This window comes from Triturus cristatus, chromosome 11 (assembly GCF_964204655.1).
Source record: "Triturus cristatus chromosome 11, aTriCri1.1, whole genome shotgun sequence".
Classification (NCBI taxonomy): domain Eukaryota; kingdom Metazoa; phylum Chordata; class Amphibia; order Caudata; family Salamandridae; genus Triturus; species Triturus cristatus.
Genome location: NC_140594.1, coordinates 868,271,963 through 868,299,468, shown reverse-complemented (window position 1 = coordinate 868,299,468; position 27,506 = coordinate 868,271,963). Strand labels below are relative to the sequence as shown.

General features: G+C 45.1%; 1 protein-coding gene across 3 annotated transcripts in view; it reads left to right on the top strand.

Annotated features, from left to right (window-relative positions):
• SMC4 (structural maintenance of chromosomes 4) overlaps positions 1-27,506 on the top strand; it is a 910,253-nt gene that overhangs the window by 23,702 nt on the left and 859,045 nt on the right. The window lies entirely within an intron of this gene.

Genomic DNA, 27,506 nt, shown 5'->3' with positions numbered 1-27,506 from the left:
CATACGGTAGCATACTGTCCGGAGTGTCCGGCTGCGCACTAATCGCAAGGATGGCCGCGACATTATCCTCCTGTGTGCAGTGTAGGAAGTCCCTGTGTAACTGTGGACCAACATGCCGCCATTGTCCCAACGCTGATGCCACACCGTCGATCTTACTCCCCAAGACCTCGATGCCACGAGCCAAGGAGAAATGAAGGGCACCAAGGGCCTCAAGGAGGTCGCCGTACCCCAGCACTGCTCCCCGCGGTCGCTCTGCCACACTCCCAAAAGTCACACACTCCCAATCCTGCTGCGACACGGTGGACAGGATAGTAGGCTGCATCGCAACAAGATGGCCGCCGGGGGAGGCCCGACTCGTATGGGGGCTGGGACCCAGGGACAAGCACCTCGGAGTCCACGTCGCTGGAGACAGGGGTCCGGGGGCAGGTACAAATTCAGCCGTTGCGTGGACTCGGGCAACAGTCGTCTCCACCAAGGACCAGCAGCCGCGAAAATCCGGGAGTAGTCTGCAAGGATCAGGGCGAGCTAGGGGCGGTGTCCGGACAGCTCACCGTCAAAGGCAGGGGCAAACACCGAAGAGTCTGAGAACTGCACCCCCGGGCATGCCCTCGATCCACTACGCTTTAGCAACGGGAGCGGCCGTGGCGAGATGCAGGCCGGGGGCAGCACCGCTCCGGTGGACCGACTCCACCCAGTCACCACAGGCCGTTGTTGTTAAACTGCCACCCGGCCAAGGCGTCCACTCGAGGTCCCGGCTCCGGGGCTGCACGGGCCGCAAAGTTCATCCGCAGATTTCTCAGGCGGTACAGTAGCCAGAAACCCCGGAGTCACACGATCGGTTGCCACTCTCCTTCACAAACACGATCCCATGGCGCAAGCTGAGGATCTAGTACAGGATATCCGTGCGGGATGCGGAGGTTCACGGAGCCGGGAATCTACGTTGCCGTCTCGGTCGCCATCTTGGCTCCTCCCCCTCGACGTCGGGCAATCTTGGCTCGATGTCGACTTCCGCCGGCTCCGGTTCGATGTCGGCGGCCTCGGCTCGATGTCGACCTCCGGTTCGATGACGTCGGGCAGTCTTGGCTCGATGTCGACTTCCGACGGCTCCGGAGTGCGACCTCCACTCCCGACCTCCGGCACGCTTCACCTCGGTCTCCGGCGACTCCGGAGGGCGGACTTCACTCCCCCGTCAACGCCGCTCACTCGACCTCAGGTCTTCCTCCACGACCTCTGGTACTCTCCACGACCTCCGTCGGCGCCCCCTCTCGACCTCTGGCGGCTCCGGGTACGACGTCTGCTTCCCAGTCAGCGCCGCTTCTCCACCTCGGGCTCCAGGTCTCTAGGCTTCTCGACGTCGGACTTCAGGTAGTTACCAGTAACCAGGTCAGGTAATTGCTGTTCTTTATTTTTTAAGGCCTGTTCCTGCTGTCCAGGTCCTCAAGATGGTTTTTCTTGCTTTCTCCCACACAGGGCTCCAGGCTGGGCTCAGTCAGTAGGGACTAGTATCAAGGGTGGGTTTATGGACCCCACTCCAGGCACAAGTTTCCACCCCTGCTGCCTCACTCCTTCCTCCTTCAGGTTTCTGCTGCTCTCTTCACCAGTCAGGTGCCAACTGCCCGCTCCAACTGTCAACTCTGGCTTAGCTTCCCAACATTCCACACCGCCGCCAACTGTCACAGGGTTCCAGAATGTTGAAGAAGGTTCTTGTAGGTTCCAGTGGGTTCCAGTGGGTTCTGATGATGTCACAGGTGGCCACCATTTTGTGCTCCAGGCCCTCAGACAGAAGTTCCAGGGGTAGATAAAATGGCTCCCTGAATCTGCATCAATACTAAAAAGTCTGGTGGTTCCCAAAAAGGAAAAAATACTAACAGGGTTTGAGGCAAAAGTGGGACAAAATAAATAATGATGAGGAGGGACCACCCAAAGGGCTGGCAGGTCTAACATGACCAACTTGAGATAAGACTCGATCTGGGGGGAGGTTATTAGTAAGAAATAAGCCCTTACAGACACTTTTTTGAGTTCCTCTCCCTCCCGCTCTTGGGACCTTAAATTCAAGAACTGAACTTTAACCCAGTCAATATCTCACTTATTTTATTCAATATTACCATGGGAAATTTAGTTTTATTCAAATTAAACTACATTGAAGTGCTGCAGTGTTGCAATTGTATTCACCTGAGCTTATTGCCAACTTTTCTGTTACTGAGTTGCATAGTGATTGCGAACCGACATTCTTTTGCGTGGCTAGTTTGAATTGTGCAAAAATATTATTAGTGTATGTTCCCAAGGCCTATCTTTCAGTTCGGAAATACTTTCTGCGAGAAATCTGCAAAAAGGATGTTTAGCATTACATACACAATTTTAAAATTCCAAAACTAAAAGGTTGTGTGCTTGCCTTAAAAGCAGGTTTAAATTAAATCACATCTCTGGTCGTGGTGAAAGTATAATTGTATAGAGGAACTGAAGATTAATAAAACAATACTTTGTGAATCTCGTGTTCTTCATACCTTTTTTTAAACTCCCTAAAGTTTATGGGTGATCTATGTGAACTTTTTTCTTGGGTACAGGTCAGATGACGAATCAACGCATAGTTAAAATTGTCCTGATGAAGTTACCTTTGGAACAGGCTCTTGGTTTAGATTAACAATTGACATCCTTGCAGTGTTGTCTGGGAGAGCTATGGTTCCAGACTGAATCTAGGAAAATGCATATTTTTAAAACTCAAGTTAGGCTGGTAAAGGTTCCTTTGTTTTCATGGAGAAGGTGTTTTCAAACCACCTCCCCACGGGTAGTATTTTATTTAACTAGTTTGTTGTTTTTTTGCTTACATTTTAGTAGAGGCTAGACCCACTAACTGTGCACGTGTTATTAAAACATGCATACTCTTTTAATCGCATTTTTGTTGCCTTTTCTTAAACAGAAAGGTGTGGTCCTCTTGTTGGTGTGGACGGCAAACACGTGAGAAAGGAAAAGAAATGAAAATCTAGCACAGAATGCAGCTCCCAGAGTGGCTTGCATTAGGAAAAGATAAGTCCAGATGTAGTCTGGGTGGCGTACTTGTGAGCAAGGGCTTAAATTCTGCCCCTGGCCAGTCTGCGCTTGTCACTCTGTTCCCAGGCCACGTCGGAAGCAGATGAAGTTAAGAGCTAATTGAACGGAGACAAGCAGAGTTAACACTCAGTGTGCTGGACTGCTTACTACTCTTGGACTAAAGTGCATTGAAGAGATTGTATACTTTTTGTTCACTGAGCTGGAGTTTAATGCTTATCCATTTTCCCTAGTACACTTTTAATCACGTAGAAATTGTTAATGTTTAATGTCCAAAAGAATTATCGGTAGTGGTCAGGTAGTGATCACAGAACTTAACCTGAGCTTTTCGCTAATCATTTCATAGAATAATGTTAATGGGCCGTCCTGGATTTTTGAAATTGTTCTCTCAAAACTTAGCTCGTTTTGCTTCATCTGTGTGAATATACCATAGAAAATAGCCTATAGCTGTTGGTGCACATTGTGATGCTTTGCAATAAAGTTGGAGGACTTACTCTCATCGGACTGAAGTGTATGCTTCTTTACAAATGTACATCAACGCAAATCCCCTAAACTTCCCTTTCATTATATTAACACTCTATTGGTTTGTGAACTTAGTTTAGCTCTTTTTTTAAATTTGCTTTGTCTAATTTTTCCCTCCTCTTTAAACCTGCTTCTCTGTTCTTCCTACCCGTCCCCCAATTAATTTTTAGGAGCATTTGCTGTCTCAGACTTTGACTTGATTGCATGTTAGATTACAAACTAACACAGTTAAACTAATATTTACAGTACTCCTGCCCAGTATTACTTTATAAGTATATTTAAAAACATTTACGTAAAGGAACAAAGTGGAAAGCCTTTTCTAGACACGATTGTCAGAAATATTGATGGTAAATACACCGTGGCAAACCTTTTGCTTTCACTACTGCTAGAGATGTCCTCTTGTCTAACTGTTAGTATTGGAATTTGTTATAGAAAGGCAACCAAATAAATCCAGTACTTGGGGAGCCATTATCCTCTTCTTAGCGTTGTAAAGCTTCTCTTGGAGGGTTGAGCTTGGAATTTATGGATCTACTCGCAGGTTAGACCAGAGTTTCTTTAATTATAACATTCCAATTGAATTGCATCCGATGAATAGCAAACTAAAGGGAACTGGAATAGTGTGCTACTGCTTGCTTCATTGGATAAGCAATGTGTTATTTTTAAGCTTATTACAAATGTGTTCATGTCTGAAATAAAACCAGTAGTTCTTGTTCCTTGAACAAGTTGGCTGCCCCCTATGGCTGCCTGGAATGCTTTTAAACTCTTTAAAATGTAATGTAGTTTTATTTGCATAAGGCATGCACCAATATGGAATTTACATAAAGGTACCATGCAATATATCCTACAAGAAATGATTGCCTAGTGGAGGAGGACTGGCCTAACAAAAAACTGCTGATCTAAATCAACCTCTCTTGATGTACATAAATATTTAAACACACTTTTCAAATAGTTCAGTGTTAAAAAATTAGTTGATCTGCAGTGTCCAGTAGCAGCATTGTTTACGCTTATTGTCCTAACGTATCTTTTAAAAATGTCTCCAGTGTACCGTAGTGAAGACTTTACAGTTTTGTACACAAACTTGAAAAGTGTTTCAATAATTCACGGTTTAATCCACATAGCTTTCAATTCTCTTCCCTTTTAGATCCTATGCCAAATCCTACTATCGCTCAAAATGTTATTGGAGCATAATAAAATTTTATGCATAGGAGTTTTGAGAGCGCAATTTCAAAATTTAGCCAAATATTATTGTGGCTAGTTGATACATAGCTGTAACTCTGTGCTTAATACAGTTTGCCCCATGTTGCCCTACAGAAGTCATGGGAGAAATCAATTTCCTTCTTTTTATAAGACTCATTCACAAATCTTGGATATGGCTCGGACCTGCAAGGCCATCCAAAAATGTCTGTGTTGGCCACTAGCATGACCCATTGAGCCAGGATGGGTGACCTGATCTAAGGTATCTTAGAAGGAAACCTGATTGAGATTTTCTTAACTCACTGAACACTGTTGGAGTCTCGCATATACCGCACTATATATCCATATCTCTCTGTATCCAAGTAGATTCTGACTTCAGGAGCAGCTCTCCCTGGACAACAGCCTGTGCTTAACTGATTGGCCATGTAGCTCCCAAGCAACCTTGAGCTGACCTCCCACACCTGCAGACCCTTATGGTCTGTGTAGGAAACCCCAAGACGGCCACCTCCATCTTATAAGCCAGCCTCTCTGTACCCTAAACATCCCAGTGAGCAAGCAACAGCAAAGGTGGTAAAAACACAGACTTGTATTGTGTATTCTTGTTATCTGAAAACTGCTGTCTTTCTATCCGCTTAGGCCAGCCCTCCCTCCCCTTCTCCCTCACACACACACACACCCGCGCACACACACATTATCAAAGACTAAGTGTTTAAGAGACTGCTTAATCTGCTTTATGGTTTAAACTGTGTTTGGAAAATGTGTGTAGCATTTGTTTTTGTGTAGAAAGTGATTTTTTTTTTTAAGTGTGTGAAAAGCAGTGATTTTAGATTTGGGCCTTACCTGCTGGCTAAAACAACCTGAAAAGTGTGGATTTTAGCCTGTCTGTACCCAAGGAAATTATAAACTCAGGAGCAGCACTCCCTCCCAATCAGCCTGTGCTTGAGGTCGCATGCTCCTTATATCAGGTTGCTATTGGATGTTACATCTGTGCTCTAATTGGCTGCTGTATCTGGGTTTTCTATTGGGTTTGGGAGTTATTGTTCTGAAAGCCTGATAGTTCTAGGGTTCTGATTTGTCTCTGGGTTAGTGATTCAACTGGACATAGGGCTTAGGGTTATGATTGGTGAATAGGTTAAGGGTTTTTGATTGGTTCCTGGGGCTAGGGTTTCTTTTGGTCCTAGGGCATAGGTTTCTATTGGTCCTGAGGCTTAGGGCTAGTGGTGTTTTTGGTTAGGGTTTCCATTGGTTGAAGGGGGTCACCTGGCCACTAGGGCTATTTAAGGTCCGATTTCAGGGCATCTCATTTCAGTCATCGAGGCTAAGGGCCGAGGGGTCAAGGGCAGCTGCCTGGTCGGACGTAGGACCAGAGATGCTGCCCATTGTCCTATTCACCAGCATCCTCCCTACCCCATCCATATCGACAACCAAATTAAAACAATCCCAGCAAATGTACTCTACTCATTTACAACAAACAAACCCTACATGCATGTCAATGTCTCAGAACCCACTACAAAAACCTACAAACCACACCTTGACCCCCAACTACCACACATTTGCACCTTCATTCACACACAACACCACTATCCTATACAGCAAACCAATCCTCATCACAAACCAAATCCACACCATACATAACTATATCCTATCCAAAATTCCTGTGCTAATTACTTCTAACGGACCCCTTTGTGTCACCAGCAACCCCATACTCAGTCTTCCATCTTTTCATCCACCAACACCCTCCTTTTTGCCAAAACCCCCCACAATTTCACAACCTTTGCACTCTACTACACAGTACCTCTTTTAGCAATTAAATCGAACACACAACTTTTGTTCATCCCCTCTCACACACCACATACTCTTTCCCAAAACAAATCACCACCCCCTTTACTTTGAAGCTTCCACTCGCCAACAATACTTTACATACAAATATTTCTCAGAAAACAAATATATCACACCTCCTCTTACTACACATCAAAAAGAAAACCTAATCCACACACCTTCACAACAATCTCATACACTCAACCTCTCATAATACTTTACATCACAAACTAGAAACATACACCCACTCCCACCTTCCTGACTACACAAATACACACCCTAAACCAGCTCCACTGCCAAGCTATCTTTTCCCACGCCTAGCAAATATACAGCAGCAGAGCAACTCTTAACCACCTCTCCTCCATTTGACAATTTAGAACCTTACAACATGACTCACATGCTGCACCACCACCCTTAACTCTTAAACCTTCCACCCTAAACAGACGCAAACAAAATCCGCATCACGCCACTCTTCACAACTTGGCATTTTCATGTCTACTGCAGGCTACTCTACAAAAACAAGACCGCTAACCAACTCACTGTCAACCACCACCTACACACGCAGACCGATCAGAATACCTTCTTAGCCTGCTGGATGAGGAGGAGTAGTTTCTTTTCTGTAACTCCAGTTCTGTAGTAGGGGTATCTCTGTTATAGTCATAATCTAGTGAATAGTCCCGCCCATGTGCGCGGACCCCGGAGCAATAAAAATAATCTCTTAAGTTGTCAAGCCATGCAGACATGCAGCTACACTTGAGAGAGAATTCAAAGACAGATAATGCAGCCTATATCCATAGGCTACACTGTCCAGTACTTCAACTAGAAAATTCCACCAACATCCACAAACAGCACTGCCTGCCCAGCTTTTTCCACAGAGAAAAACCTGCCTCCACCAGCAAAAGCCTCTGGAATGATAGAGAGGGAGGAATGGACAGACAAGCCCCATAGGCTGCCATTATGTGGCTCAGAACAGGATACTGTGCCTTTAAGAGAACTTTCCAGAACTTTTCCAGTATCCCAGAATGCACAGCAGGTCCCTTCTACTTTCAGTTCTTTTTGAAGGCGTAGCACGCCAGACCTGTAGCATTCCTTATATTAACATTCATATCTCCACCGGGGAGGTGGGCGGGCGCTTATGACTAGAACAGAGATACCCCTACTACAGAACTGGAGTTACAGAGAAGAAACTACTCCTTCTGTAGTAGGGGATCTCTGTGTATAGTCATAATCTAGTGAATAGAATGGCAAGCCCATCCCCACACAAACGGCGGTGGAGAAGATTACAAAATAATACCACTACTGTGTGAACAAATTTCGCAGCGAAGCCTGCCCAACCTGAGCATCTGCCCTGGCATCCGTGTCCAGACAGTAATGCGCAGCAAAGGTATGGACCGACTTCCAAGTTGCCGCCTTGCAGATTTCTGCAATCGGAACATTACGCAGCAAAGCAGTCGTGGCAGCTTTGCCCCTGGTGGAATGAGCCTTAGGTTTACCCCCTAAGGTCTTATTAGCCTTTTGGTAACACAATTGTATACAGGACACAATCCACCGAGAGATGGACTGTTTGGAGGTAGCAAGACCGGTCCTGACTGATCCATAATTGATAAACCATTGGTCTGACCTACGAATATCTTTGGTCTTATCAAGATAAAACTTCAACACCCTCCTCACGTCCAGGGAATGTAGAGACCTTTCCGCTGGAGAAGGATTCTGAAAAAACGTAGGTAAAGTTATGGTCTGGTTGACATGAAAATCCGATATAACCTTAGGAAGAAATTTAGGGTGAGTACGTATAACAACCTTAGCAGCATGAAATACAGTATAAGGTTCTTGGCAACACAACGCCTGAAGTTCACTCACCCTGCGGGCCGATGCAATGGCCACTAGGAACGCCGCCTTCCAAGACCGGTGCTGCAACAAAGCCTTGTGAATAGGTTCAAAAGGCTCCTTCATCAATCTGGACAGCACCACATACAATTCCCATGAAGGCGAGGGAAGTCTGACAGGAGGAAACACTTTCTTCAAGCCTTCCAAAAAAATCCTTGATGACAGGGATCTGAAAGCAAGGAAGCCTGTGAAGGGCATTTCCTGTAAGCAGTCAAAGCAGCGAGATGGACCTTAATGGAATGGAAATTAAGGCCAGACTGCGCCAAATGTACGGAAGGATGACCTCTTCCTTACATGTCGTCGGGTCAAAGTGCATGGACCTGCACCAGATGCAGAATCTCTTCCACTCGTTGCTGGTAGATTCAAATGTCCACATCGCACTATCTCAGGAGCCATGCCGCCAAACTCAAAGACGAGAGGTTGGGGTGCCCCACGAACTTCGTGATAAGGTCCGGCCTGCACGGCAGCCGTAAGTGAGGACGGAGAGACCGGTGAAGCAGTCCGCAAACCACCACTGTCTGGCTGTTTGGCAGTGGCGAACAGATCTACGTCTGGAGTCCCCCACCTTGCAAAGACGTCCCCTAGTACTTCGTCGTTTTTGACCCATTCGTGGTTTTCCTGAAGCTGTCTGCTCAGTGCGCCCGCCTGAACATTCTGCACACCCGGCAGATGCGTGGCCGTAATTGTCAGTCCTCTGGCCAGAAGCCAGTGCCATATCGACTGCGCCTCCTGCGACAAGAGTGCGTGATCTCGACCCCCCCCCCCCCCCCCCCCTGCTTGTTGAGGTAATACATTGTGGTTGTATTGTCTGTCTGGACGATCAGCGAGTTGGTCTGTAAGGACGGATGGAAGGCCGTCCATGCCAGGTAACCGGCTCTAAGTTCCAGGAAATTCATGTGGTACATCGACTCCAACGGGGACCACTCTCCGGAATGCGCTCCCCAGCCATGGAGCGACGCATCCGTCACGATACTCTGCGTGGGAATGTTCTTGTAGAAGGAAACCCCCGAGGAGATTTTCCGCCGAACACCACCACTTGAGCGACTGAAGAGCATGCAGAGACAGCCGTATCTCGTCGTCCCAAGAACCTGTCCGCTGATCCTCCAAGCACTCCAGCAGTGGTCTCATGTGCAGCCGTGCGTGAGGAAGATGCATGATGCCATCGATCCCAGCAGCGAAGACACCTTCCTCACTGTTGTCGATGGAGCGGTCATAAGGGCCTGAGTCTTCCGAAGGAGTGACAGTCGTCTCTCCTTCGAAGGAGACACGCTTACTGACAGCGTAGAGATGGAGGCCCCCACGTACTGTATGCACTGGACCGGCGTCGGGACAGACTTGGACATGTTGACGTGCAACCCCAGGTTGTTCAAGAGAACGCACGTCTTCTGGAAGTGCGCTTGTGCTTCCGAGAAGTAGTTTGCCTTGATCAACCAATCGTTGCAGTGCAGAGGAGAAGACACATGGAGCTATAAAGCCCAGAAGAGACGAGACCGGCCCCACCGTTGGGGAGGGCATGATTATGAGAACTCGAGCCTTCCGAAGGATCGAAGTGTCTCCCCTCCGAAGGACACACATTCGTTGAGCCAAGACAGACCTCGTGAGGTTTGTGCGGAGGCACAAACGAAGTAAGAGAGAGAAAGTCCGAGTGAAATGCAGGCATGCTACCTGAAAGTAGCTGCCTTGATCAACCAGTCGTCCAGAAACGGATAGAAAAAGACAGTTACTTTCATATGCGCAGCCACTACGTCCTTGCGTATGGAACATTCCGAGGTGTTTACTTCAGGCCGAAAGGAGGCACAAAGCAATGATAATGGTCGTTGCCCACTGTGAAAAGCAGGAACTCGCGATATTTTCCCTGCCAGGGGTACGTGAGAATCTGCGGCCTTCAGATCTAATGCGCATAGTCAGTCTCCCTGATGAAGTTGAGGGGAAATCTAATGCAGGGACCTCCACCGGAATTTATTACTCTTTGACCCCACGAGTCGGCCTGTCGCACGCCGAACACGGGTCCAAACTCGGTCATGTCTCCCTTGCACACTAGAAGGAACAGTGAGTACCATCCCATTCCATTCCGTCCCAGAGGAGCCGATTCTATCTTCCTGTACTGGAAGAGGGTGGTGGCCTCCTTCTACAACTCGCGCATGTAGCGCGATTGAGTTTGCGGGAGCGCTGGAGGAGAACTGGAAGAGTCGCACGATATTCAGCACCTGAACGATTCAATGGCGGCCCGAGACCGCAGAAACAAAATCTGGGAGGCATAACGCCACTGGAAAGGGCGGACGGCCTTAAGCCGTTCTCCATGCCCCTCCAAACCTACAGCCTTCAAAGCCTCTGCCTTCATGCGGGCCACCTCGCTATCCGCGGAGCAAAAGAGTCGCGCCAGAGAACGGGAGATTAGACACACACTGCTGTGCCGCAGGCTTCAGAGATGTCAGACTAATACAAGTATGTCGCCGTAGAACAAAACCATGGCAATGCCCGGGTTTCGCCTGAAGCGAGATATCTGCTGCAGAGCCGTAGAATGTATATCCGCAACCACCAGGCCCTATAGACTATCCCTGTCTCTGGGCAGGAGATCCACACTTTGGTGAAGGAACTCACACAGGGATTTATCACAACGGCCCAGCAAGAGGTTTCATCTGTAGAGTCTTACACATCACTGATGTCAGCTATACAGGAAGCTCCGAAGCCAGAACCTACTGGCCGGTGACGGTGTACGAAAGTCAAGTACCACACACCAGTGAACAACCTGCTAAGGGGGAAATTCGTAAGAGCAGGAGAGCACCTCTCCATACGCACGTAAGATGCATCCCTGGCATGCCTGACCCGAGACCTTCCATAACGGTGACGACGGGACCTTATGGAAGACAGCGGAGTCCATGGGACCAACGCCCCAACACGAGACCTCGGTCTAGGGACATCAAGATTCCACGGGGGGGGGGGGGGGGATTATCGCCGCTGAGGAGCCACAGGCCCCTCGGTGAGTGGGAGATGAGCCGGAGAGAATTCTGCGGCATCCCCGTGGTATCACCAGTCGGGGCGTAGCAGGAGGCGACCTAGATGGTGAGCCGGTACGCAGACGCTCCCAACTAAGCGAAGGGACCAAAGTCCCTTGCTTCTGAGCGGACCACGTGTAAGTAGCCCCAGACTCCGAAGGGTTCCTCGACGTCCATCCCCAGCTCAGCGTCGAGAGTCCACGTTGCCGGGAATACTAAGTCCCCGCCTATGATGATAGGCTCACTACGGAGCGAGGTCCAGAACGGGACCTAGACATCGAGCGCCAGTAATGACCCCTCGACGTCACCCATGACTTCGCCATCACTGCGACTTCGCCATCACTGCGACTTCGCCATCACTGCGACTTCGCCATCACTGCGACTTCGCCATCACTGCGACTTCGCCATCACTGCGACTTCGCCATCACTGCGACTTCGCCATCACTGCGACTTCGCCATCACTGCGACTTCGCCATCACTGCGACGTCACCACCACAACGGTCTCGAACATCACTTCACTGCGCCTCGACGTCTAGCATCACTGCGCCTCGACGTCTAGCATCACTGCGCCTCGACGTCTAGCATCACTGCGCCTCGACGTCTAGCATCACTGCGCCTCGACGTCTAGCATCACTGCGCCTCGACGTCTAGCGTCGCCTCTACGTCGAGGCGACGCTCGACGTCGAGCGTCGCCTCGACGTCGAGCGTCGCCTCGACGTCTAGGTCTACTCCTTGACATGGGCTTTTGATGTCTACAAACCCACAGAACACTGCTCACTCTTGTACAAAACAGTCATATCATCACCAAAGCACATTCTATAAACTGCCTACTAATAAATGCTCTAACTGAATCCTGGTTGGGAGATGACATGGCTCCAGTGTTAAACGAACACGAAGGTACCTGCTTATGTTCCAGTACGCCCATCACAGCCACGTCAGTGACTGAATGAATCAATTAAATTCTCAATCTTCTTTTTGACCATCACTTCTTCCTGTTCATTATTCATTTTGGTCTCTCTATACGCTTGCTTCAATTCATCTTATTCATTCCAATGGGTGATTTTTTAATAAGGGAGTGACATGTGGAACTCTTGGTGTCCTTTTCGTTTATGTGAACATCTCTGCGTGGCATTGGAATGAATAAAATGAATTGAAGCAAGCGTACAAAGAGCAAAATGAATAATGAACAGGAAGAAGTGATGGTCGAAAAGATTTAGAGCGCAGTTGGGCGAAGCGCGACAACACAGTTGCACGCCTTCATTGTGTTGAAGTCAAGCATGATGAACTAGGAGTGCACAGGTGTGCATTTCACCATCTATTTTTGTACATTTCATGGCTCCAGTGTTGCCTGAAGCTGTTCCTTTAGGCTATCAAACTATCGCACACAATTGTACAGGCAAAAAGAGGTGGCTCAGCTGTTGTATTCAAGAAGCCTTAAATATTACTAAAGCTGACTACTTCTCCTTACAAGGTTGTGAGGGGCTCTTCACCAGATGCAACCGTACAACTTCTTTCTTCCTCCTGTGACTTCCTGCTCCTTTACAGACCTAGCAATGAAACATTCCCAGACACTTCTAGACCGTTTCAAACCTTATAACCCTACTCTGCAACCTAATCCTTCTTGGTGACCTAAACATTTCATTTGACAAACCCAATATGCCCCATCTAAAAACAATCTACCTAGACGCACAACCTACATCAGATAGTCCACAAACCTACACACATTGTTGGACACATCCTAGATGTGACTTTTTTTTTTTTTTCTTCAAATACAGAACTAGTTAAAATTACTCTAGTCATATGGTCAGACAACCATTTGCTTGCTTTCCAGCATAAAAACACCACAAAGCAACACCTAAAAACCACCTTACGTACACCAACCTAGCGACCATGGATTAATCTCAATCTTGAACACTTAGAAACACAACTAACATTCAGTACAGATCTAGACACAATAGATTCCACTCAAATTTGAGCTTTTACAAGAAGCTTTTGCTATTCTAAAGCCACTAAGAACACAACAGAGTAAAAAAAGTGGGCACCTTGTAGCAATACAGAGCTAAAAAAAAAAAACCCCCCGCTAATTGGAAAGCTGCAACGAACCTGACTCAAAACATGCATCAATCAAGACAAACTTCACCTACAGGAACTTAACATTATACAAGTCAGCAATCAAAAAAGCTAAGAAAAAAACTATTCAGACAGTTAAAAATGCTAAATGTGCAAATAAAGAATTCTGTGAAATTCTCACTTAATTTCTTAAACCAAATTACCTACAAGCAGCTTATCCCATTACTCAAGAATTTACAAACTGGCAACTCACTAGAAGACCAAAGCAGACACATTGGACTCCTATTTGAAACAAAGAAAAACCACTAGCACCAACCCTTTTCCAAAAAAAAAAAAAAAACCTAAACCGTCCCCTAAAAAAACCTCTAAGAGTAGGCTAACCCATCCTCTGCATTCCTTCCCACAATTAATTTATTGACCTGGCCAATTCTAGCAGGCCTGCCGGCAGCCCCTCTGACCCATGTCTACCACAAACCTTCAAGACAATTCTTCTAACTACCTCTGCTGTCTTAACAGTAAGAGGAGTCCTCAACCATTTCTTGACTATATGAATATTTCCAGAAGATCAAAAAGTCATACATACCCCCATTACTAAAGAAAACAAACCTGGACTTGCGTAACCCTGACAATTACAGACTAATTACAAATGGACCTTTCCTGGGCAAACTGATAGAAAGGGCACCATTTGCCCACATGTTCCAATTACTTTCAGACTTCAAACAGAATTCTGTCCAGGAAAAGGCAAAGAATCTGTCCTCATTGCCATCTGGGATGACCTTAAGAGCACAGTTGGCCAGAATTGGGTTGCTGCACTACTTTTCTTGGACCTCTCAGCTGCCTTTGACACGGTTGACCATGTCACTGTAATACAAATATTCTACAAAGCTGGCATAGAGGGGACTGCTCTCTACTGGATTACACCCTACCTTCAAAACAGAACCAATGTTACCCATACACCCGCTATTTTGTCCAATCTGTACTTCACAAAAGCCGGGGTCCCTTAAGCATCTATCATCTCTCCCATGCTGTTAACATCTATATAAAGTTGTTACCGGCACTGATCAATCAGTCACCTCACATGGTATAACTATGCAGATGAGACAAACACTCCTTAAACTGAACAAACCCAAAGACATTGGAAACTCACAAATTTCCAGTTGCCTCAGAGCTGTTGATCAGTGGCTGACATGCAACCATCTCAAATTGACTGCTTCCAAAACAGAAATACTCTGAACAATCTAGGAACACCGCCTAAAGTATCAAAGGAAGTCCGAATCCTCAATTACCATGGATTCCAAGCTATCCACGAATGCCACGGTGGACAAACTTGCAAGATCAAGCTTTGTTACTATAAAAAGTCTGCAACGCATTACCCCCACCCCCCAGGATTTCTGCTCTAGGTCCAGGCTACTATCTCTTTTTCTGTCTAAACTCTATTACGTACATAGCCTCTTCCACGGATCATCTTTAAGAACTATAAAAAAAAAAAAAAACAATAGTTTCAGAATCCTGCTGCCAGACTACTCTTGCATATAAAGCCACAATCCCACATCTCTCCTCCCTTAAAAGGCCCTACATTGGTTACCGGTTGCCAGAAAATTCACATTCAAGCTGCTTTGTATCACCCACAAAGTGACACACAGAACAGGACTGCTCCTTCATCAGGAATAAAATCACGAAATGCATTCAACAAAGGAACCCCTCTATCTAGATTGGCTCCTCGCCTCAAAATCCCACCGTACAAGAAAAAAAACCATAGGTGGCACATCCTTCTCTGTTCAAGCAGCCAAACTATGGAACTCTTTATCCCCAAACAGAAAATCCACAGATAACTACCTTGTCTTCAGAAGACTACTCAAGAGTTGGCTCTACCCCAAATAACCTCCATAATCCAACATAAATATACAGCATAACCCTGTGTGTATATATATTTATTTGGACTCTACATGTATACCTACATATGTGTATTACTTTGTATAAACACATTTAATGTTTATAAATATGTAGATATTTGTTAGTTCTGCTTAACACATGGTTATATTATCCTATGTTTAACACGCATGTAGGTCACTTCATAATTAAGAATCTTTATCATAACTATCTACAATTGCTTCACTGTGGAATTTACAAAAAATTATAAACAAATTAATTACCTTAAAGTACAGCAAAACTGAAGTCTGAGTTTATTAAATTCAACTTAAATCTACATATAAAGTTATGCATATATTCCATGTACTTATGTATCTTTATAATTACTTGACTTTAATTTAGCATCTCCAGTGCACTACCCTTTCTCACCCTATAGCTCTCTCAATATCACCTCTACCTCCACTCTGACTTATCTCAAACCCCATTCTACTACTATGATCCCCCAAAATAACCTTTTCTAGACTTTCCTCCTCTACCCCTAATTGCATCATCTCGTACCTCTTTTACTAGTCAAATCTCCCAAATGAACCCTTCTAAACCCTTCCCTCTGACTCACCCCAACCTCCTCTTTACTCATCCTAAACCACCTTCTACAGCTTCGAGCTCCAAGAAAAACCCTTTCCTCTTCCATCCCTCCACTATCGTTTTCAATCCAACTAACATCCACCACTCAAATTAATTTCATATTTCCCTGTACTAATTGCCCACTAATCGTGTTTGGGTGTGGGAGTAGCATGCTACCTGCCGAAAAGTGCTTCAACACCATCCGGTGCAGAAGGCGCTATATAAATGCAAACCCTTCCCTTCTACTCCTCCACTATCCTTTTTCAATCCAAATAAACTTGCATGCCCTCCGCTATAACTAGTTTCATATCTCCCTATGCTATTTCACCACTAAACCTCTGGGTTCTGAAGTAGCGTACTTGCTCACTAAAAAAGCACTTGGATGCCTCGCCAGGCGGTAGTAACCCATATATAAATGCACTTAATATTATAATATATTCAATTTTTTTAATCTTGAAAGGCAGTATGCATCATTGTTTCAGTAAGGTATTTGCGCTAATGTGAAATCTTCGTGGGAAAAAAAGCTTTACCCCTTAAATAGGTGGCCTTGACATCGGTCACCATACACAAAATGAGGCATAGAAACTTCACATTTGGGCCAATTTTGAAAATGCCTTTAAGTCTAACGTGTGTCTGTATTGTATGTATGCGCTTGTAACATGCTTGTGTGCCTCATACTTCACCAGCCAGATCTGATGGACAAAAAAATATGCCTCCACTACATCTGCTGAAATTGGATCCTGGTAATTCATTAAACCAAGTTTGCTATTCTCACTGTTTCCTCCTACTAGCTGCTCGGGATCACAAATCACTGATGCAAAAGGAAACTCTTTCTGACGTCGCAGTAAGAATGGACCCAATATTTGCATTTGCTGGTTTTTAAAAGGTCTATTGTGTACAGTACTAATACTTAGTGTGCTTTGGGACAGCCCATTTCTTATCCGATAATGAATTTCTTTATAAACTAATTTGCTTGCTTATTGTTAGAGTGCTTACTCTCCTTTTATCTGTTCTTACAGTAAATTTTTTTTAATGCTTACTTTTTAGTTAAATTACTTGATTATCAAACCACTGCTCATATTCCGAGAAATACTTAAAACAATTTGAGCTCTCAATGTGATCTTGACCCGCACCCCTCCGTGTTGCTTCACTACTCTTTCCTCCACCTGCCCCTCTGTTGCAAAACCTAGCTGACTTTGTGGTTTGAAATGTATGCTAATAGCTGTTCAGGCAGAATTGGACATCAGGTAACTTTGCTTGTTCATTGCTAAGTAGAAGATTGTATTCCTGCAAAATTTACTGCTTTACCTTGCTTATTCCATCTCGCCCTCTACACCTCACTCCCTTGCCACTACCTTAAACCCGCTTGCCTCTTACACCTTACCCTTTAAGTGTTGCGTGCCATTTATATGGTGCAGACCTAAAGTACAAGCTAATCTACATCAGTTGGGGATTACACCTTTGAAAGTCCACTGTGATGTTACATTTGAGATAATTATATGCAATGCTTAATTTACAGCTGTTAATACTTCGGTTTTTCTATACAAGTATTTTTTAAATACTTTTGCATACTTTCCTGAGTTTAAGAATGTAATCAATTTGCATACAATCTCATTTTGTCTTCCAATATTACTTTTGGCCACTCTAAATGTCGGTGTCTTTTTCACATACAATTATCATTTCTGTCATGCATCCAGGAAGAGTACTCTTGAGGTGGGGGATTTGTGATCAGCTATCTACCTGTATTCTGGCACCAGAGGAGGTTCAGATCCAGTACCAAATGTCCTACTGAATGTATGCCTTTTTACCCATGTAAAAAAATATATAATTGTAGACGCTTGCGGTTTTTTAGAACTTTTTTTAAAATCTGATTTATCTTTAGTTTGGGTTAATGGTGTTATAAAAAAATGCAGATTCAGTTACTTTAATATTTTTTTCTTCCGTAACTGTTAAATCTTTTTTCAAAATGCCTATTTTTGTGTTGCGCCTTTTTGTGTTGCACCACCCTTAATTCCTATCCTAGCAGTAATAAACCTGTCCTGCTTTAATACAAATAGCACATCTGAGTCCTAATCTTTTACCCAATGCATAAACCCCTTAAATCTAAGAAACCCTACAGCCCTGGCCCGTTCACACTGCTTAGCACCCCATGAATATGATCAAGGTCCCATGGGCCACAATGCAGAGTGTTGTCTACTTGGCAAGTAAATTAAATGTGAAGCGTTTAGCTGCTCCGCAGTTCATGTTTCTCTGTTAAAGTGGCGGATTTGGTGATGTATGTATTTTGTTAGGTGCAAACACCCACCTTTTTTTAAAAAAAATATTAAACGCCCCAAATCTTATAAATCCACTTCAGAATTGCACTCGATAAAATGTACATAACTTTTTGAAACACCCCCCCCCCAAAACAAAAAACGCACAGAGCATATTGAAACTACCTAACATCCCATACGTATTCAAACATTAACACATCCTACCCCATAACATCAAAACGGTAAACCTGTTTGTGTGTAAACCTTCAATGTCCTATGTTCGTTATATGTGTATATATTTGTACATACGTGTGTGTGTGTGTGTATATATATATATATATATATATATATCACTCCCCGAAGGTTACAGCGAGGTTCTAGTTAGGCTTGGGGATCATTTGTACAAAACCAGAGAAATTCAGCAGTGTACTGCTTATGACCTCACATATTATAGTTTTCTGCCAAAGTTTGTGTAATTCCGTTCAGCAGTTCAGGCTCCAGCCGTGTCTAAGGAGTCTTATGAATTAACATGGGAAATACTTCTTTTTTTTTTTTTTTTTACCTGCTCCTTTCTTCATGCCCCCTCTTGACGGATCACGCCAAAACTTTCCATGCAGAACAAGACTCACCATGACACTTTTTTTTGGGGGTAAAATTTTGTGAAGATCCATCAAACGACAGCAAAGGTTTAGACCAGTCAAAAAAACTTTTGTATAGAAACATGGTCCCAAGTATAACAAAAAAATGTACTGTGTATATGTGTGTGGAGGTATGTATAATAGGCTTTTGGATACTCAACCATGTTTAGTGACTGTAGGGACACAGTCTGCCTTACCCTAATCGTTAGGATTTTCTGCCGAATTCATGAATAAATCATCCTCACTCCTATATTACAAGATCTAGCTCCTATTCCTTATTTCCAACTTTCAATAATTTTCTGAAAATATGGGTTATATGACCTCCATAAATGCCCTTTAATCTGTGGGCTGGCTTACAACGATGAATAGAATCAAATTATATGAACGGGGATTTTTTTTGCATCGCAGCTACTGTGAAATTGTCACTCTTCTTAAATACAAAAAACAGTTGATGGACAGAATGCAGAACAATGTCATACATTCACCCCAGTACAGAGATCTGGGCCTAAATCCATCGTTTTTTTTACTCACCATGCCGTTCCAGTTTGAACCCAGCCATATGCAAATCAGTCTTGACCCTGTGCCTCATGGGAACAGTCCAGCCCGAACTGTCAAGTCGGGTCCTCCCTGGACTGGAAACAAGCATCCTAGGACTGGTTTCAGGGTTTCACCCCTCTTCAACCAGGATAGCTTGATTCCAGTGGTATGGAGAGCACGGGACCCACGTCTGGGCATACCCGTCCCACTCGGGGTGACCAATGCAAAAACAGCAGTTGATTTGTTCTGCATTCCGTCCATCAATTGTCTTTTTCTTTCTCGCCCTAAGTGCGCCAGGGATGCTCAGGCGTGGGTCCTGGGCTCACTGTGCCACTGGAATCCAGCTATCCTGGCTGAAGAGGGGTGAAACCCCCGAAACTGGTCCTAGGATGCTTGTTTCTGGTCCAGGGAGGACCTGGCTTGGCAGTTCGGGCTGGACTGTTTCCATGAGGCACAGGGTCAAGGCTGATTTGCATATGGCCAGGTCTAAACTGGGGTGGCATTGTGAGCAAAAGAATGATGGATTTAACCCAGATCTCTTGACTGGGGGGGGGGGGGCATGTTTTGATTTGTTCTGCATTCCGTCCATCAATTGTCTTTTTACTCTTCTTAAATAGCCTTTTCAGAATCTGGTAATTGTTATGTAGATTCTCCTGCTTCACCCAGACAATTGAGGAAACTTTGCTATACTGAACCAATATTTTACCAAAACCAGCTAATGCAGTCACTCTTCTAAAGTCCCTTTAAATGCTTGTTCACCAGTTACCTACTTTCAATAACTACATTTGCTGTAGCTACACTAATGGTTTCGAAAAGAGCATGCACTTGCCTCATCAAGTCGACTAATATGTATGGACTCGCCATTTTCCACGGACTTCCAGTCTAGAGTGCCCTTATTGCAGTTCTCCTACAAAGAAACCCTACTTCTGGTAGAAGTGTGCCGGCTGTTAGCATGCATGATCTTCCACTCATTTCTTACAAACGCGTCAAACCGTGCAGAGATGCATCTTATTCTTCGTTAACATATATTCCTGATTCAGAATACTTTTGGTTCTCTTAATAGATGTTGTCACACATGCGCAAATGAGCATCATCCCTTTCAGTTTGTAGAGGTGCATCCGAACCGGAGCAATGTGCCATATTCTGATTGGACGATATTTCTTATACCCTTCCTGCAATATATTTCCAGATACTCCTTGCAGATGAAGGCATGTCCGAGAACCATGCGGACAGCAGGGAGCCATTGACAGCAATAGCCGGGCTGTGCTATTGAATGTGTTCTGTAATCAAGGGGATGCACACTCCACGGTATCACCAGGTTCTGCTTAGTGGAGCGCCTGTACACCTAGCGCTCTTGTTGTGACACGTCTGCTATACAAACCACAGGGATATGGTCTGAGAAGAAAATGTTTTTTTTTCGGCAAAGGCCAGTAAGCCTTTCCCAGTTCATTGCTGCTGGAAACGCTGTAGTTGCAACCAATTCTAGTTTGAGTTGCTTATTGATTGCAGAGGTGTATCTGCACTGTTAGACTCCAAGAACTGAGGGGCATTCCCAAACATGGTAAAAACTGCAATGCATTACCACAATCCTTGCCAAGTATCTGCATTATTGCATCGATTAGAGGGTGTATTCAGTCTGCTGCCTACTCCTGTAAGACATCTGTGCAATAATAATTGGATACAGCCGAACATGTCATTGTGTACTGTTGAGGTATGGAAGTACCTTTTATGCATTTATGTACACAAGTGTCACTTGTCTGTTTTCAGCTGAACAAAATGTAAAAATAGTCCGCTTTTTTTCCCCCCCTTAGGGCTCATTGTTACCTCACGCCCCTACCCCACGTTTGGATGAGACTCAAAATATTGTCCTGTTCTTTAGTATTTGAAATATCCTACTTGTAAAGGAGAAAGAGCAAGCACTAAATAATTGATACCGTTCCTTGCGCTTATTCACTTTTTTGCAACTGGCTGCTGGCAACCCCCAACCGAGCTACAGGGAGTAGTACAAAGTACCAGAATAACCAGGACAGTTGTATTTGACCACGTTTCAGCAGAATGGCATTTAATTTGATGTCATGCAACCTGTGCGGGGTTGTTGAGAAAAATAAGTTGATAATTTACTGCATAAACAGCTACTATTGTTATTTTTGTGTAACTTAACTCTAGCTAAACATGACTCGCCCGCTATAAAATGCTATAATGTGCATTAAATTAACAAATTGATTCAGGTTTGTCTCACTAACGGTACCAAATGTCATATAATATGAATATAATACATTTGTTTACTACTCTGGTCCCGCTTCAGCCTTTTTACTGCCAGCTAGCTGCTCCTTAAGCCTTGTTCCACGCCCGGGGGCACCACAAGCTCCAGGATTCCTTGCGGCCGGAGCTGCGTGCATCAGCAAGCGCCTGGAGGCGCTTTAGAAACCAGCGCTGGCTCCCGCGGGACACGCGTGGCTGTGCCCGGGCCAAAGGCCTGCCCACTGTTGCCTGTTACTGCCAGGAAGAGGCAAAGCCACCCCTCTTTCATTTGACTTCCGGACTGCATCACTGCTTGCCACTATCTGCTAGCAACTAAGTACTGTACCACTTCACATTATGCTTGAGAGGATTGGTGTACAGTAAAAAGCACCTAAAAGAACCAACTTGCCTGAACTTTTTGTCTTGATTGTACGACTGACCAACCCATCATAGCACCTATAGCAACTACAAAATTTGGTCTATACCCCTGATGGCTGTTTGGACAAAAGCTACCTTTGGGTCAATCACTTGCGAACAGTTGTAATCGCACTATACTAACACAGGTTAAAATATGGGCAAAAGGAAAGCTATGGAGGGAATAGGGGTAGAAAACAGTTTAAGTAGCGGGGCAGGCAAGGAAATCGCGCAAACACGCAGCCAATAATTGTATGCTGGACAGGATGGACTCCTTGATTAGTGAATGCGAGGGCATCTTAGTAATGGAACCAACAGTGCCCTGCATCGACTGCCAGCCCCCTTCTAATGCCAACAGCCCTCCCCACCCAACTACTATACCCATAATGTTCCACAAACAGACTAGAAAGGGAACTCCTGTCCATAGCAATAACACGTCAGGGGTGCAGTCAGCAGTACAAGTCGGGGATCTTCACCTCTTAAAATCTCCCACCTGCCCTGACAAACATTTACCTGGCCCCCTTATCCCTTGCACAAATAGATTTGCACCACTGTCTGATACGCCTGATAAATGTCCAGATGTACTACCTCAGTCATCTCGCAAAACGCAAATAAGAGACCAACGATGTGCAATGCTTGGCACAGCATGACACTCCCCAGCTTATTGGTAGTCTTGGGTCTGAGATAGCCACCCTGAGACACATGATAGAACTTTCTACCCTGGTGAAATCCCTACTCCCTAGGGCCCTTCCTGACCAATAGCATGCAAACCTCTTGCCTCCTCATGACTCGCATCCAAACATGGCTTGCAGGTGGTCTAATAACAGGAGTACATCGGACTGAGGTCTTTCTCTACCTCCTTTACAATCATACCAGGAACAAAATATAATCTCCTTAAAAATAGTGTTTCTATGACATTTTATTCTCTTGCAGTGATCACAAATTATCAATAGGCAATCCAGCGAAGGGCTCAAGTAACCCCGCTGACAATGCCCAGAGAATTCAGGAGGTAGATTTTTGTACATCCTCAGACTCCATCGTACCATCTCACCCCGTGCCGCCCAGTCAATTTACCCATAGCAGAAACTTTAGCTCGGCCCTTGCTCCAAACTGCCACCATCTTAAGATTATTTCTTGGAATGTGACAGGGCTAAATAACAAGCTACTACTTCCCCACTGGAACAAACTCCTAGAGGGATTCGATATCTGTATCTTTCAGGAGACCTGGAGTCTGGTCCCTCTATAAGCCAGGTTATGCTTGCTTCTGTTTACCAGCTACCACCATGGGGAGAGGGCGCCCCTCAGGAGGATTGATGATCTGGGTGAGCATTGCCTTGGGCTGCCGACGAATCTTGCAGCCAGTCATGAGCCCTGACATTTTGAGGCTCATTATCAAGGGACCTAGGGGAGGGAGTACTCTAGACTTGTTTAATGTTTATATTAGAGGGACCATGGGGGAGGCGGGGGGTAATCCATCGCCCATCATACGATAATGGAACAATCCCTAGCCAGATGCTCACCCCACGCTAGAATTGTAGTTGCAGGAGAGTTTAATTGAACATTTGAGCCTCTGAGCACAGAGGACAGGCTGAGGGTTGAGGAAGATGACAGAAAATGGGTGATTCCCTCACTTAATATACCCCCAGTGAAGAGATGAACTTCACTAGCACTCCAAATAAATGCACTCACTATGGAGTTCGGCCTGAGAGCAGCTAATGGCAGAACTCCCTCGGACACTCTGGGGGGCAAACACTTTTAACAGAGTTACCTGCCCCATACGTATTGATTACATTCTGATAGAGGTAAGGCTTTGGGGCAAAATTATCGATATGGTCGTATGTACTACCACCACTGATAGTGACCATAACCCTCTCTGTGTGAACATGAAGATCCCGTGGGATGTAACACATCCTTCCCAGACCACTCTGATCCCAGTCTCTATCACAGAGGTCGTTCCCTCTAATTGCAAAAGGTTCTTAAAGTTGCATAAGGTCTCTTTGCAAGATTCCAAAAAAGTGGGCATTAGATTATCCCTGATTACGAACATCTCTGAGCTGCAACTGCAGATCCAGGTGGTGGAGCAGTAGTCCCTACCATTCGTTCTAGCGTACAATGGAACAGTTGAGTTCCTACTTTCAAGCACCCAGTAAGCGTACCAAATCACACGCGCCTCTAAAAAATCTGCACCCATGGTATACGGAAGAATGCAGGATTAAAAGGCAGGCTTTAGCTTCAGCAATTAGAAGCAAGAATTTCCCCCTGGTCAAGACACCAAGAAAAGACTACAGAGCCACTTTGCACAAAGTAAAAATCACGTGGAATGAATCGCACTGGCAGGATCTTAAGGATGTCAGTCTTGGAAAATACTCTAACCTATTCTGGACCTTAGTGAGTAGTGGCAATAATGGGGACCTAGGTACACTTTCCAACCACATCACAAGCCAAGAGTGGTATGACCACTTTGGAGATTTGTATTCCACCACAGGATGTATGTGTGGAGGGGTCACGCGATCCCCTAGACATTCCTCCAACAGAGAATGCTGGTGAACCCTTTTCCCTGATTGAAATTGAAACTGCGATAAATATAGTCCCTGCCAGAGCTCCTGGACCAGATGGTGTGCCTGGAGACCTATTTCTTGCTGACCCCACTAACTAAGCACGGTATATTTAGCTCCTGATCAATGCTGTAGCCGATGGCTGCCCAGTGCAGAATCTTGGAAGGGTGCTAAGGTGGTCCCAATATATAAAAAGGGTGCCAGAGAGGACTCAGCAAATTACAGACCGATCAGTTTGATTGATGCAACACAAGTGTTTGCCCGGGTGCTGCTACAGGGAATCCAATCTTGGATAGAGGAGGAAGATGTCCTTTCCCAATACCAGGCCTGCCTTGGGCCAATACTGGAATGATCGATCAGGTGTTCATGCTCTTTCTGGTATACTGGAAAGTCGTGACGATTGGCAAGGGCAGTCTTTATCTAGCATTTATCGACCTAAAGACTGCCTTTGACCTGGTACCCAGGAATAGGTGATGGTAGATCCTTAGAAATATGGGCATTCCCTCTCTGATCCTCAATTTACTGGTCCGGTTACACGAAGGCAATTATGCACAGGTGAGATGGGGGACTCCAGGTCAGTTGAGGGAACAGATCCCCGTTGGGAGGGCAGTCCGCCAGGGCTGTGTTTTGGCTCCCACCCTGTTCTCTTCATATGTGACCGGGGTGGTGAGCTATTTACAAGAAGATCCAGCTGATGCTCCAGCCCTGGCGGGTGAAAAGATAGACTCTCGAGTTTGCCGATAACACCTTGTTGCTGTTGAAGACCCCAGCCGGGTTAAAAAAATTAATGAACCGGTATACGACTCTCTGGGCTGGTCATCGACACCTCCAAGACAAAGCTTATGACATTTAACCCCCACAAATCTTTCAGAAACAACCTTACCCTGAATAGTACCCTACTGGAGAGGGTCAGCTTCTTTGACTATCTTGCTGTCTGACACTCAGACAAAATGCTATGGAGGCCACATATAGCAAAGATGCTTATGAGCCATAAACTTGTGGCCGGGGCACTAGGCAAAGAACATCGCTCTTCGTATAGCAGGCCAGCTGCCCCGGCCCTCAGTTTACAATGCTAAGGCAGTTCAGCCTTGTATGGAGCAGAGTTGTGGGTGTTTGATAATGTAGATGACATCTGTAAATCCGAGCATAAGTTCCTAAGGGATTTGGTGATGCTCCCCTTCAATGTCCCACTAACGCCTCTAATGTACGATATGGGCAGGCGATCGTTCAGAGATGGTGCCAAACTGCGCCTTTTGCGGCCCGCTTAATGCGTACTCCAGAACTCAAACTACACCACAGCACTAACTGAGGTGATGAGCAGAGATGTGGATCATAGAGTTAAATGGATAGCAAATGTCAGGAAAACCATGTCATCACTAGGCCTCAAGGAATCGTGGGATAGACAACCCCCCCCCCCCCCCCCCCAAAAATAAGTCTGAGCCTAAACGTGCATTCTGGGACTGGGTAGACAGGCAGGAACTCAACAAGCCTAATGGGGGAGGCTAACCGAAGAATGTTTTAACCACAAGCAGGCCAGAATACCTGAGCCTTATCTGGATATAATTCAAGTGCCACGAGACAGGACATTGTATATCCGCTTTAGGCTTGGCACACTTCCAGTCCACGCTTTTACAACAAAATGGCGCCTACCAAATCAGACAACAAAAGGCTGCCCCTACTGCAGAGCCCCGCTGGAGTGCGTCGCTCATGTTATGTTTGCCTTTCCGGACTACAATATCGCATGGTCAGAGTGGCTGAAACCAATCTGTAGACACATGGGCACCTGTGACTATAGGGAGGCGCTGCGCATTCTGAATTCTGACCCCTGACCCAAGAGCTTCCTTTGTGGCGTGGCCAAGTTGCCAAGTTAAGCCATGCGTGGATAGTTAGGTAAAAAGCCTTACGAGGGGCACCCTAATTTCACACATTAGGTAATACGGAGAAATAACTTTCACCCACGACAACCCTTTATTTACAATTTATTCTATGCACCAGCACTTTATACAAGTCCATGGGCTGGCTTGCCAAGTTTTTACTAGTTTTAACGTCATACATTTTAACTAGCAACAATTTTAGTAATGAATTTTTAGGATTTGTATTGTACCGTTCTGCTGACCATCATTTCATTCTTTGTGATATAATAATATGCTCCAGATGTATCGCTTGAATGTGTTCTTTCAACCATCTATGTAGCAACTGATTTCTTGTATCACTTACTTTTTGGTTTGGGTGTTTTGTTTAAGCCAGCAAGTAAATACTGCCTCCTATCTTGCCCTCTAGTTATGTTTTTTCTATTAATCTTATGCCACCTATTTGAGCTGCTCATTGCTTTATTTCTGCCTCGATTGTTGCAAACGTTTTGGGTCCAGGATTCACTAAAAATAATAAATGACAAAATCCTTAAAAACATCATTGGAGTGAATTGAGGGTCATTGACTGTTAATGCTTCATGATCTTGCAGTGTATGTACGATCTTAAAAATGCTTTACCGGCTACCCAATTGCATGTCTACCAAGTCGTCGTGGTGTTTCGGTTTTGTTTGCCCTGAGTGGCACCCACAGGGCAGCACTTTGGTCAATGCAAAATTTCCAGTTTTTAAGCCTTGCTTCTTGAAGAAATTTCTAACTTTCCACAAAATATTTGTGTACAGGAGTTGAAGTAGTAAATAATTCTCCCAGACTATTCTTAGGAAAGTTGCACTTCCAAAATTCTGATTCTGGGGCTATATCAGTAATCCGGGTCTGCAATGACCACTACCGTGAGGACGTCACTAAAGTGTCTTCACCCAACAATGTTGCATTGAAGATTGTTGCTCATGGATTACTCCTCTTTTAACTGACTGCA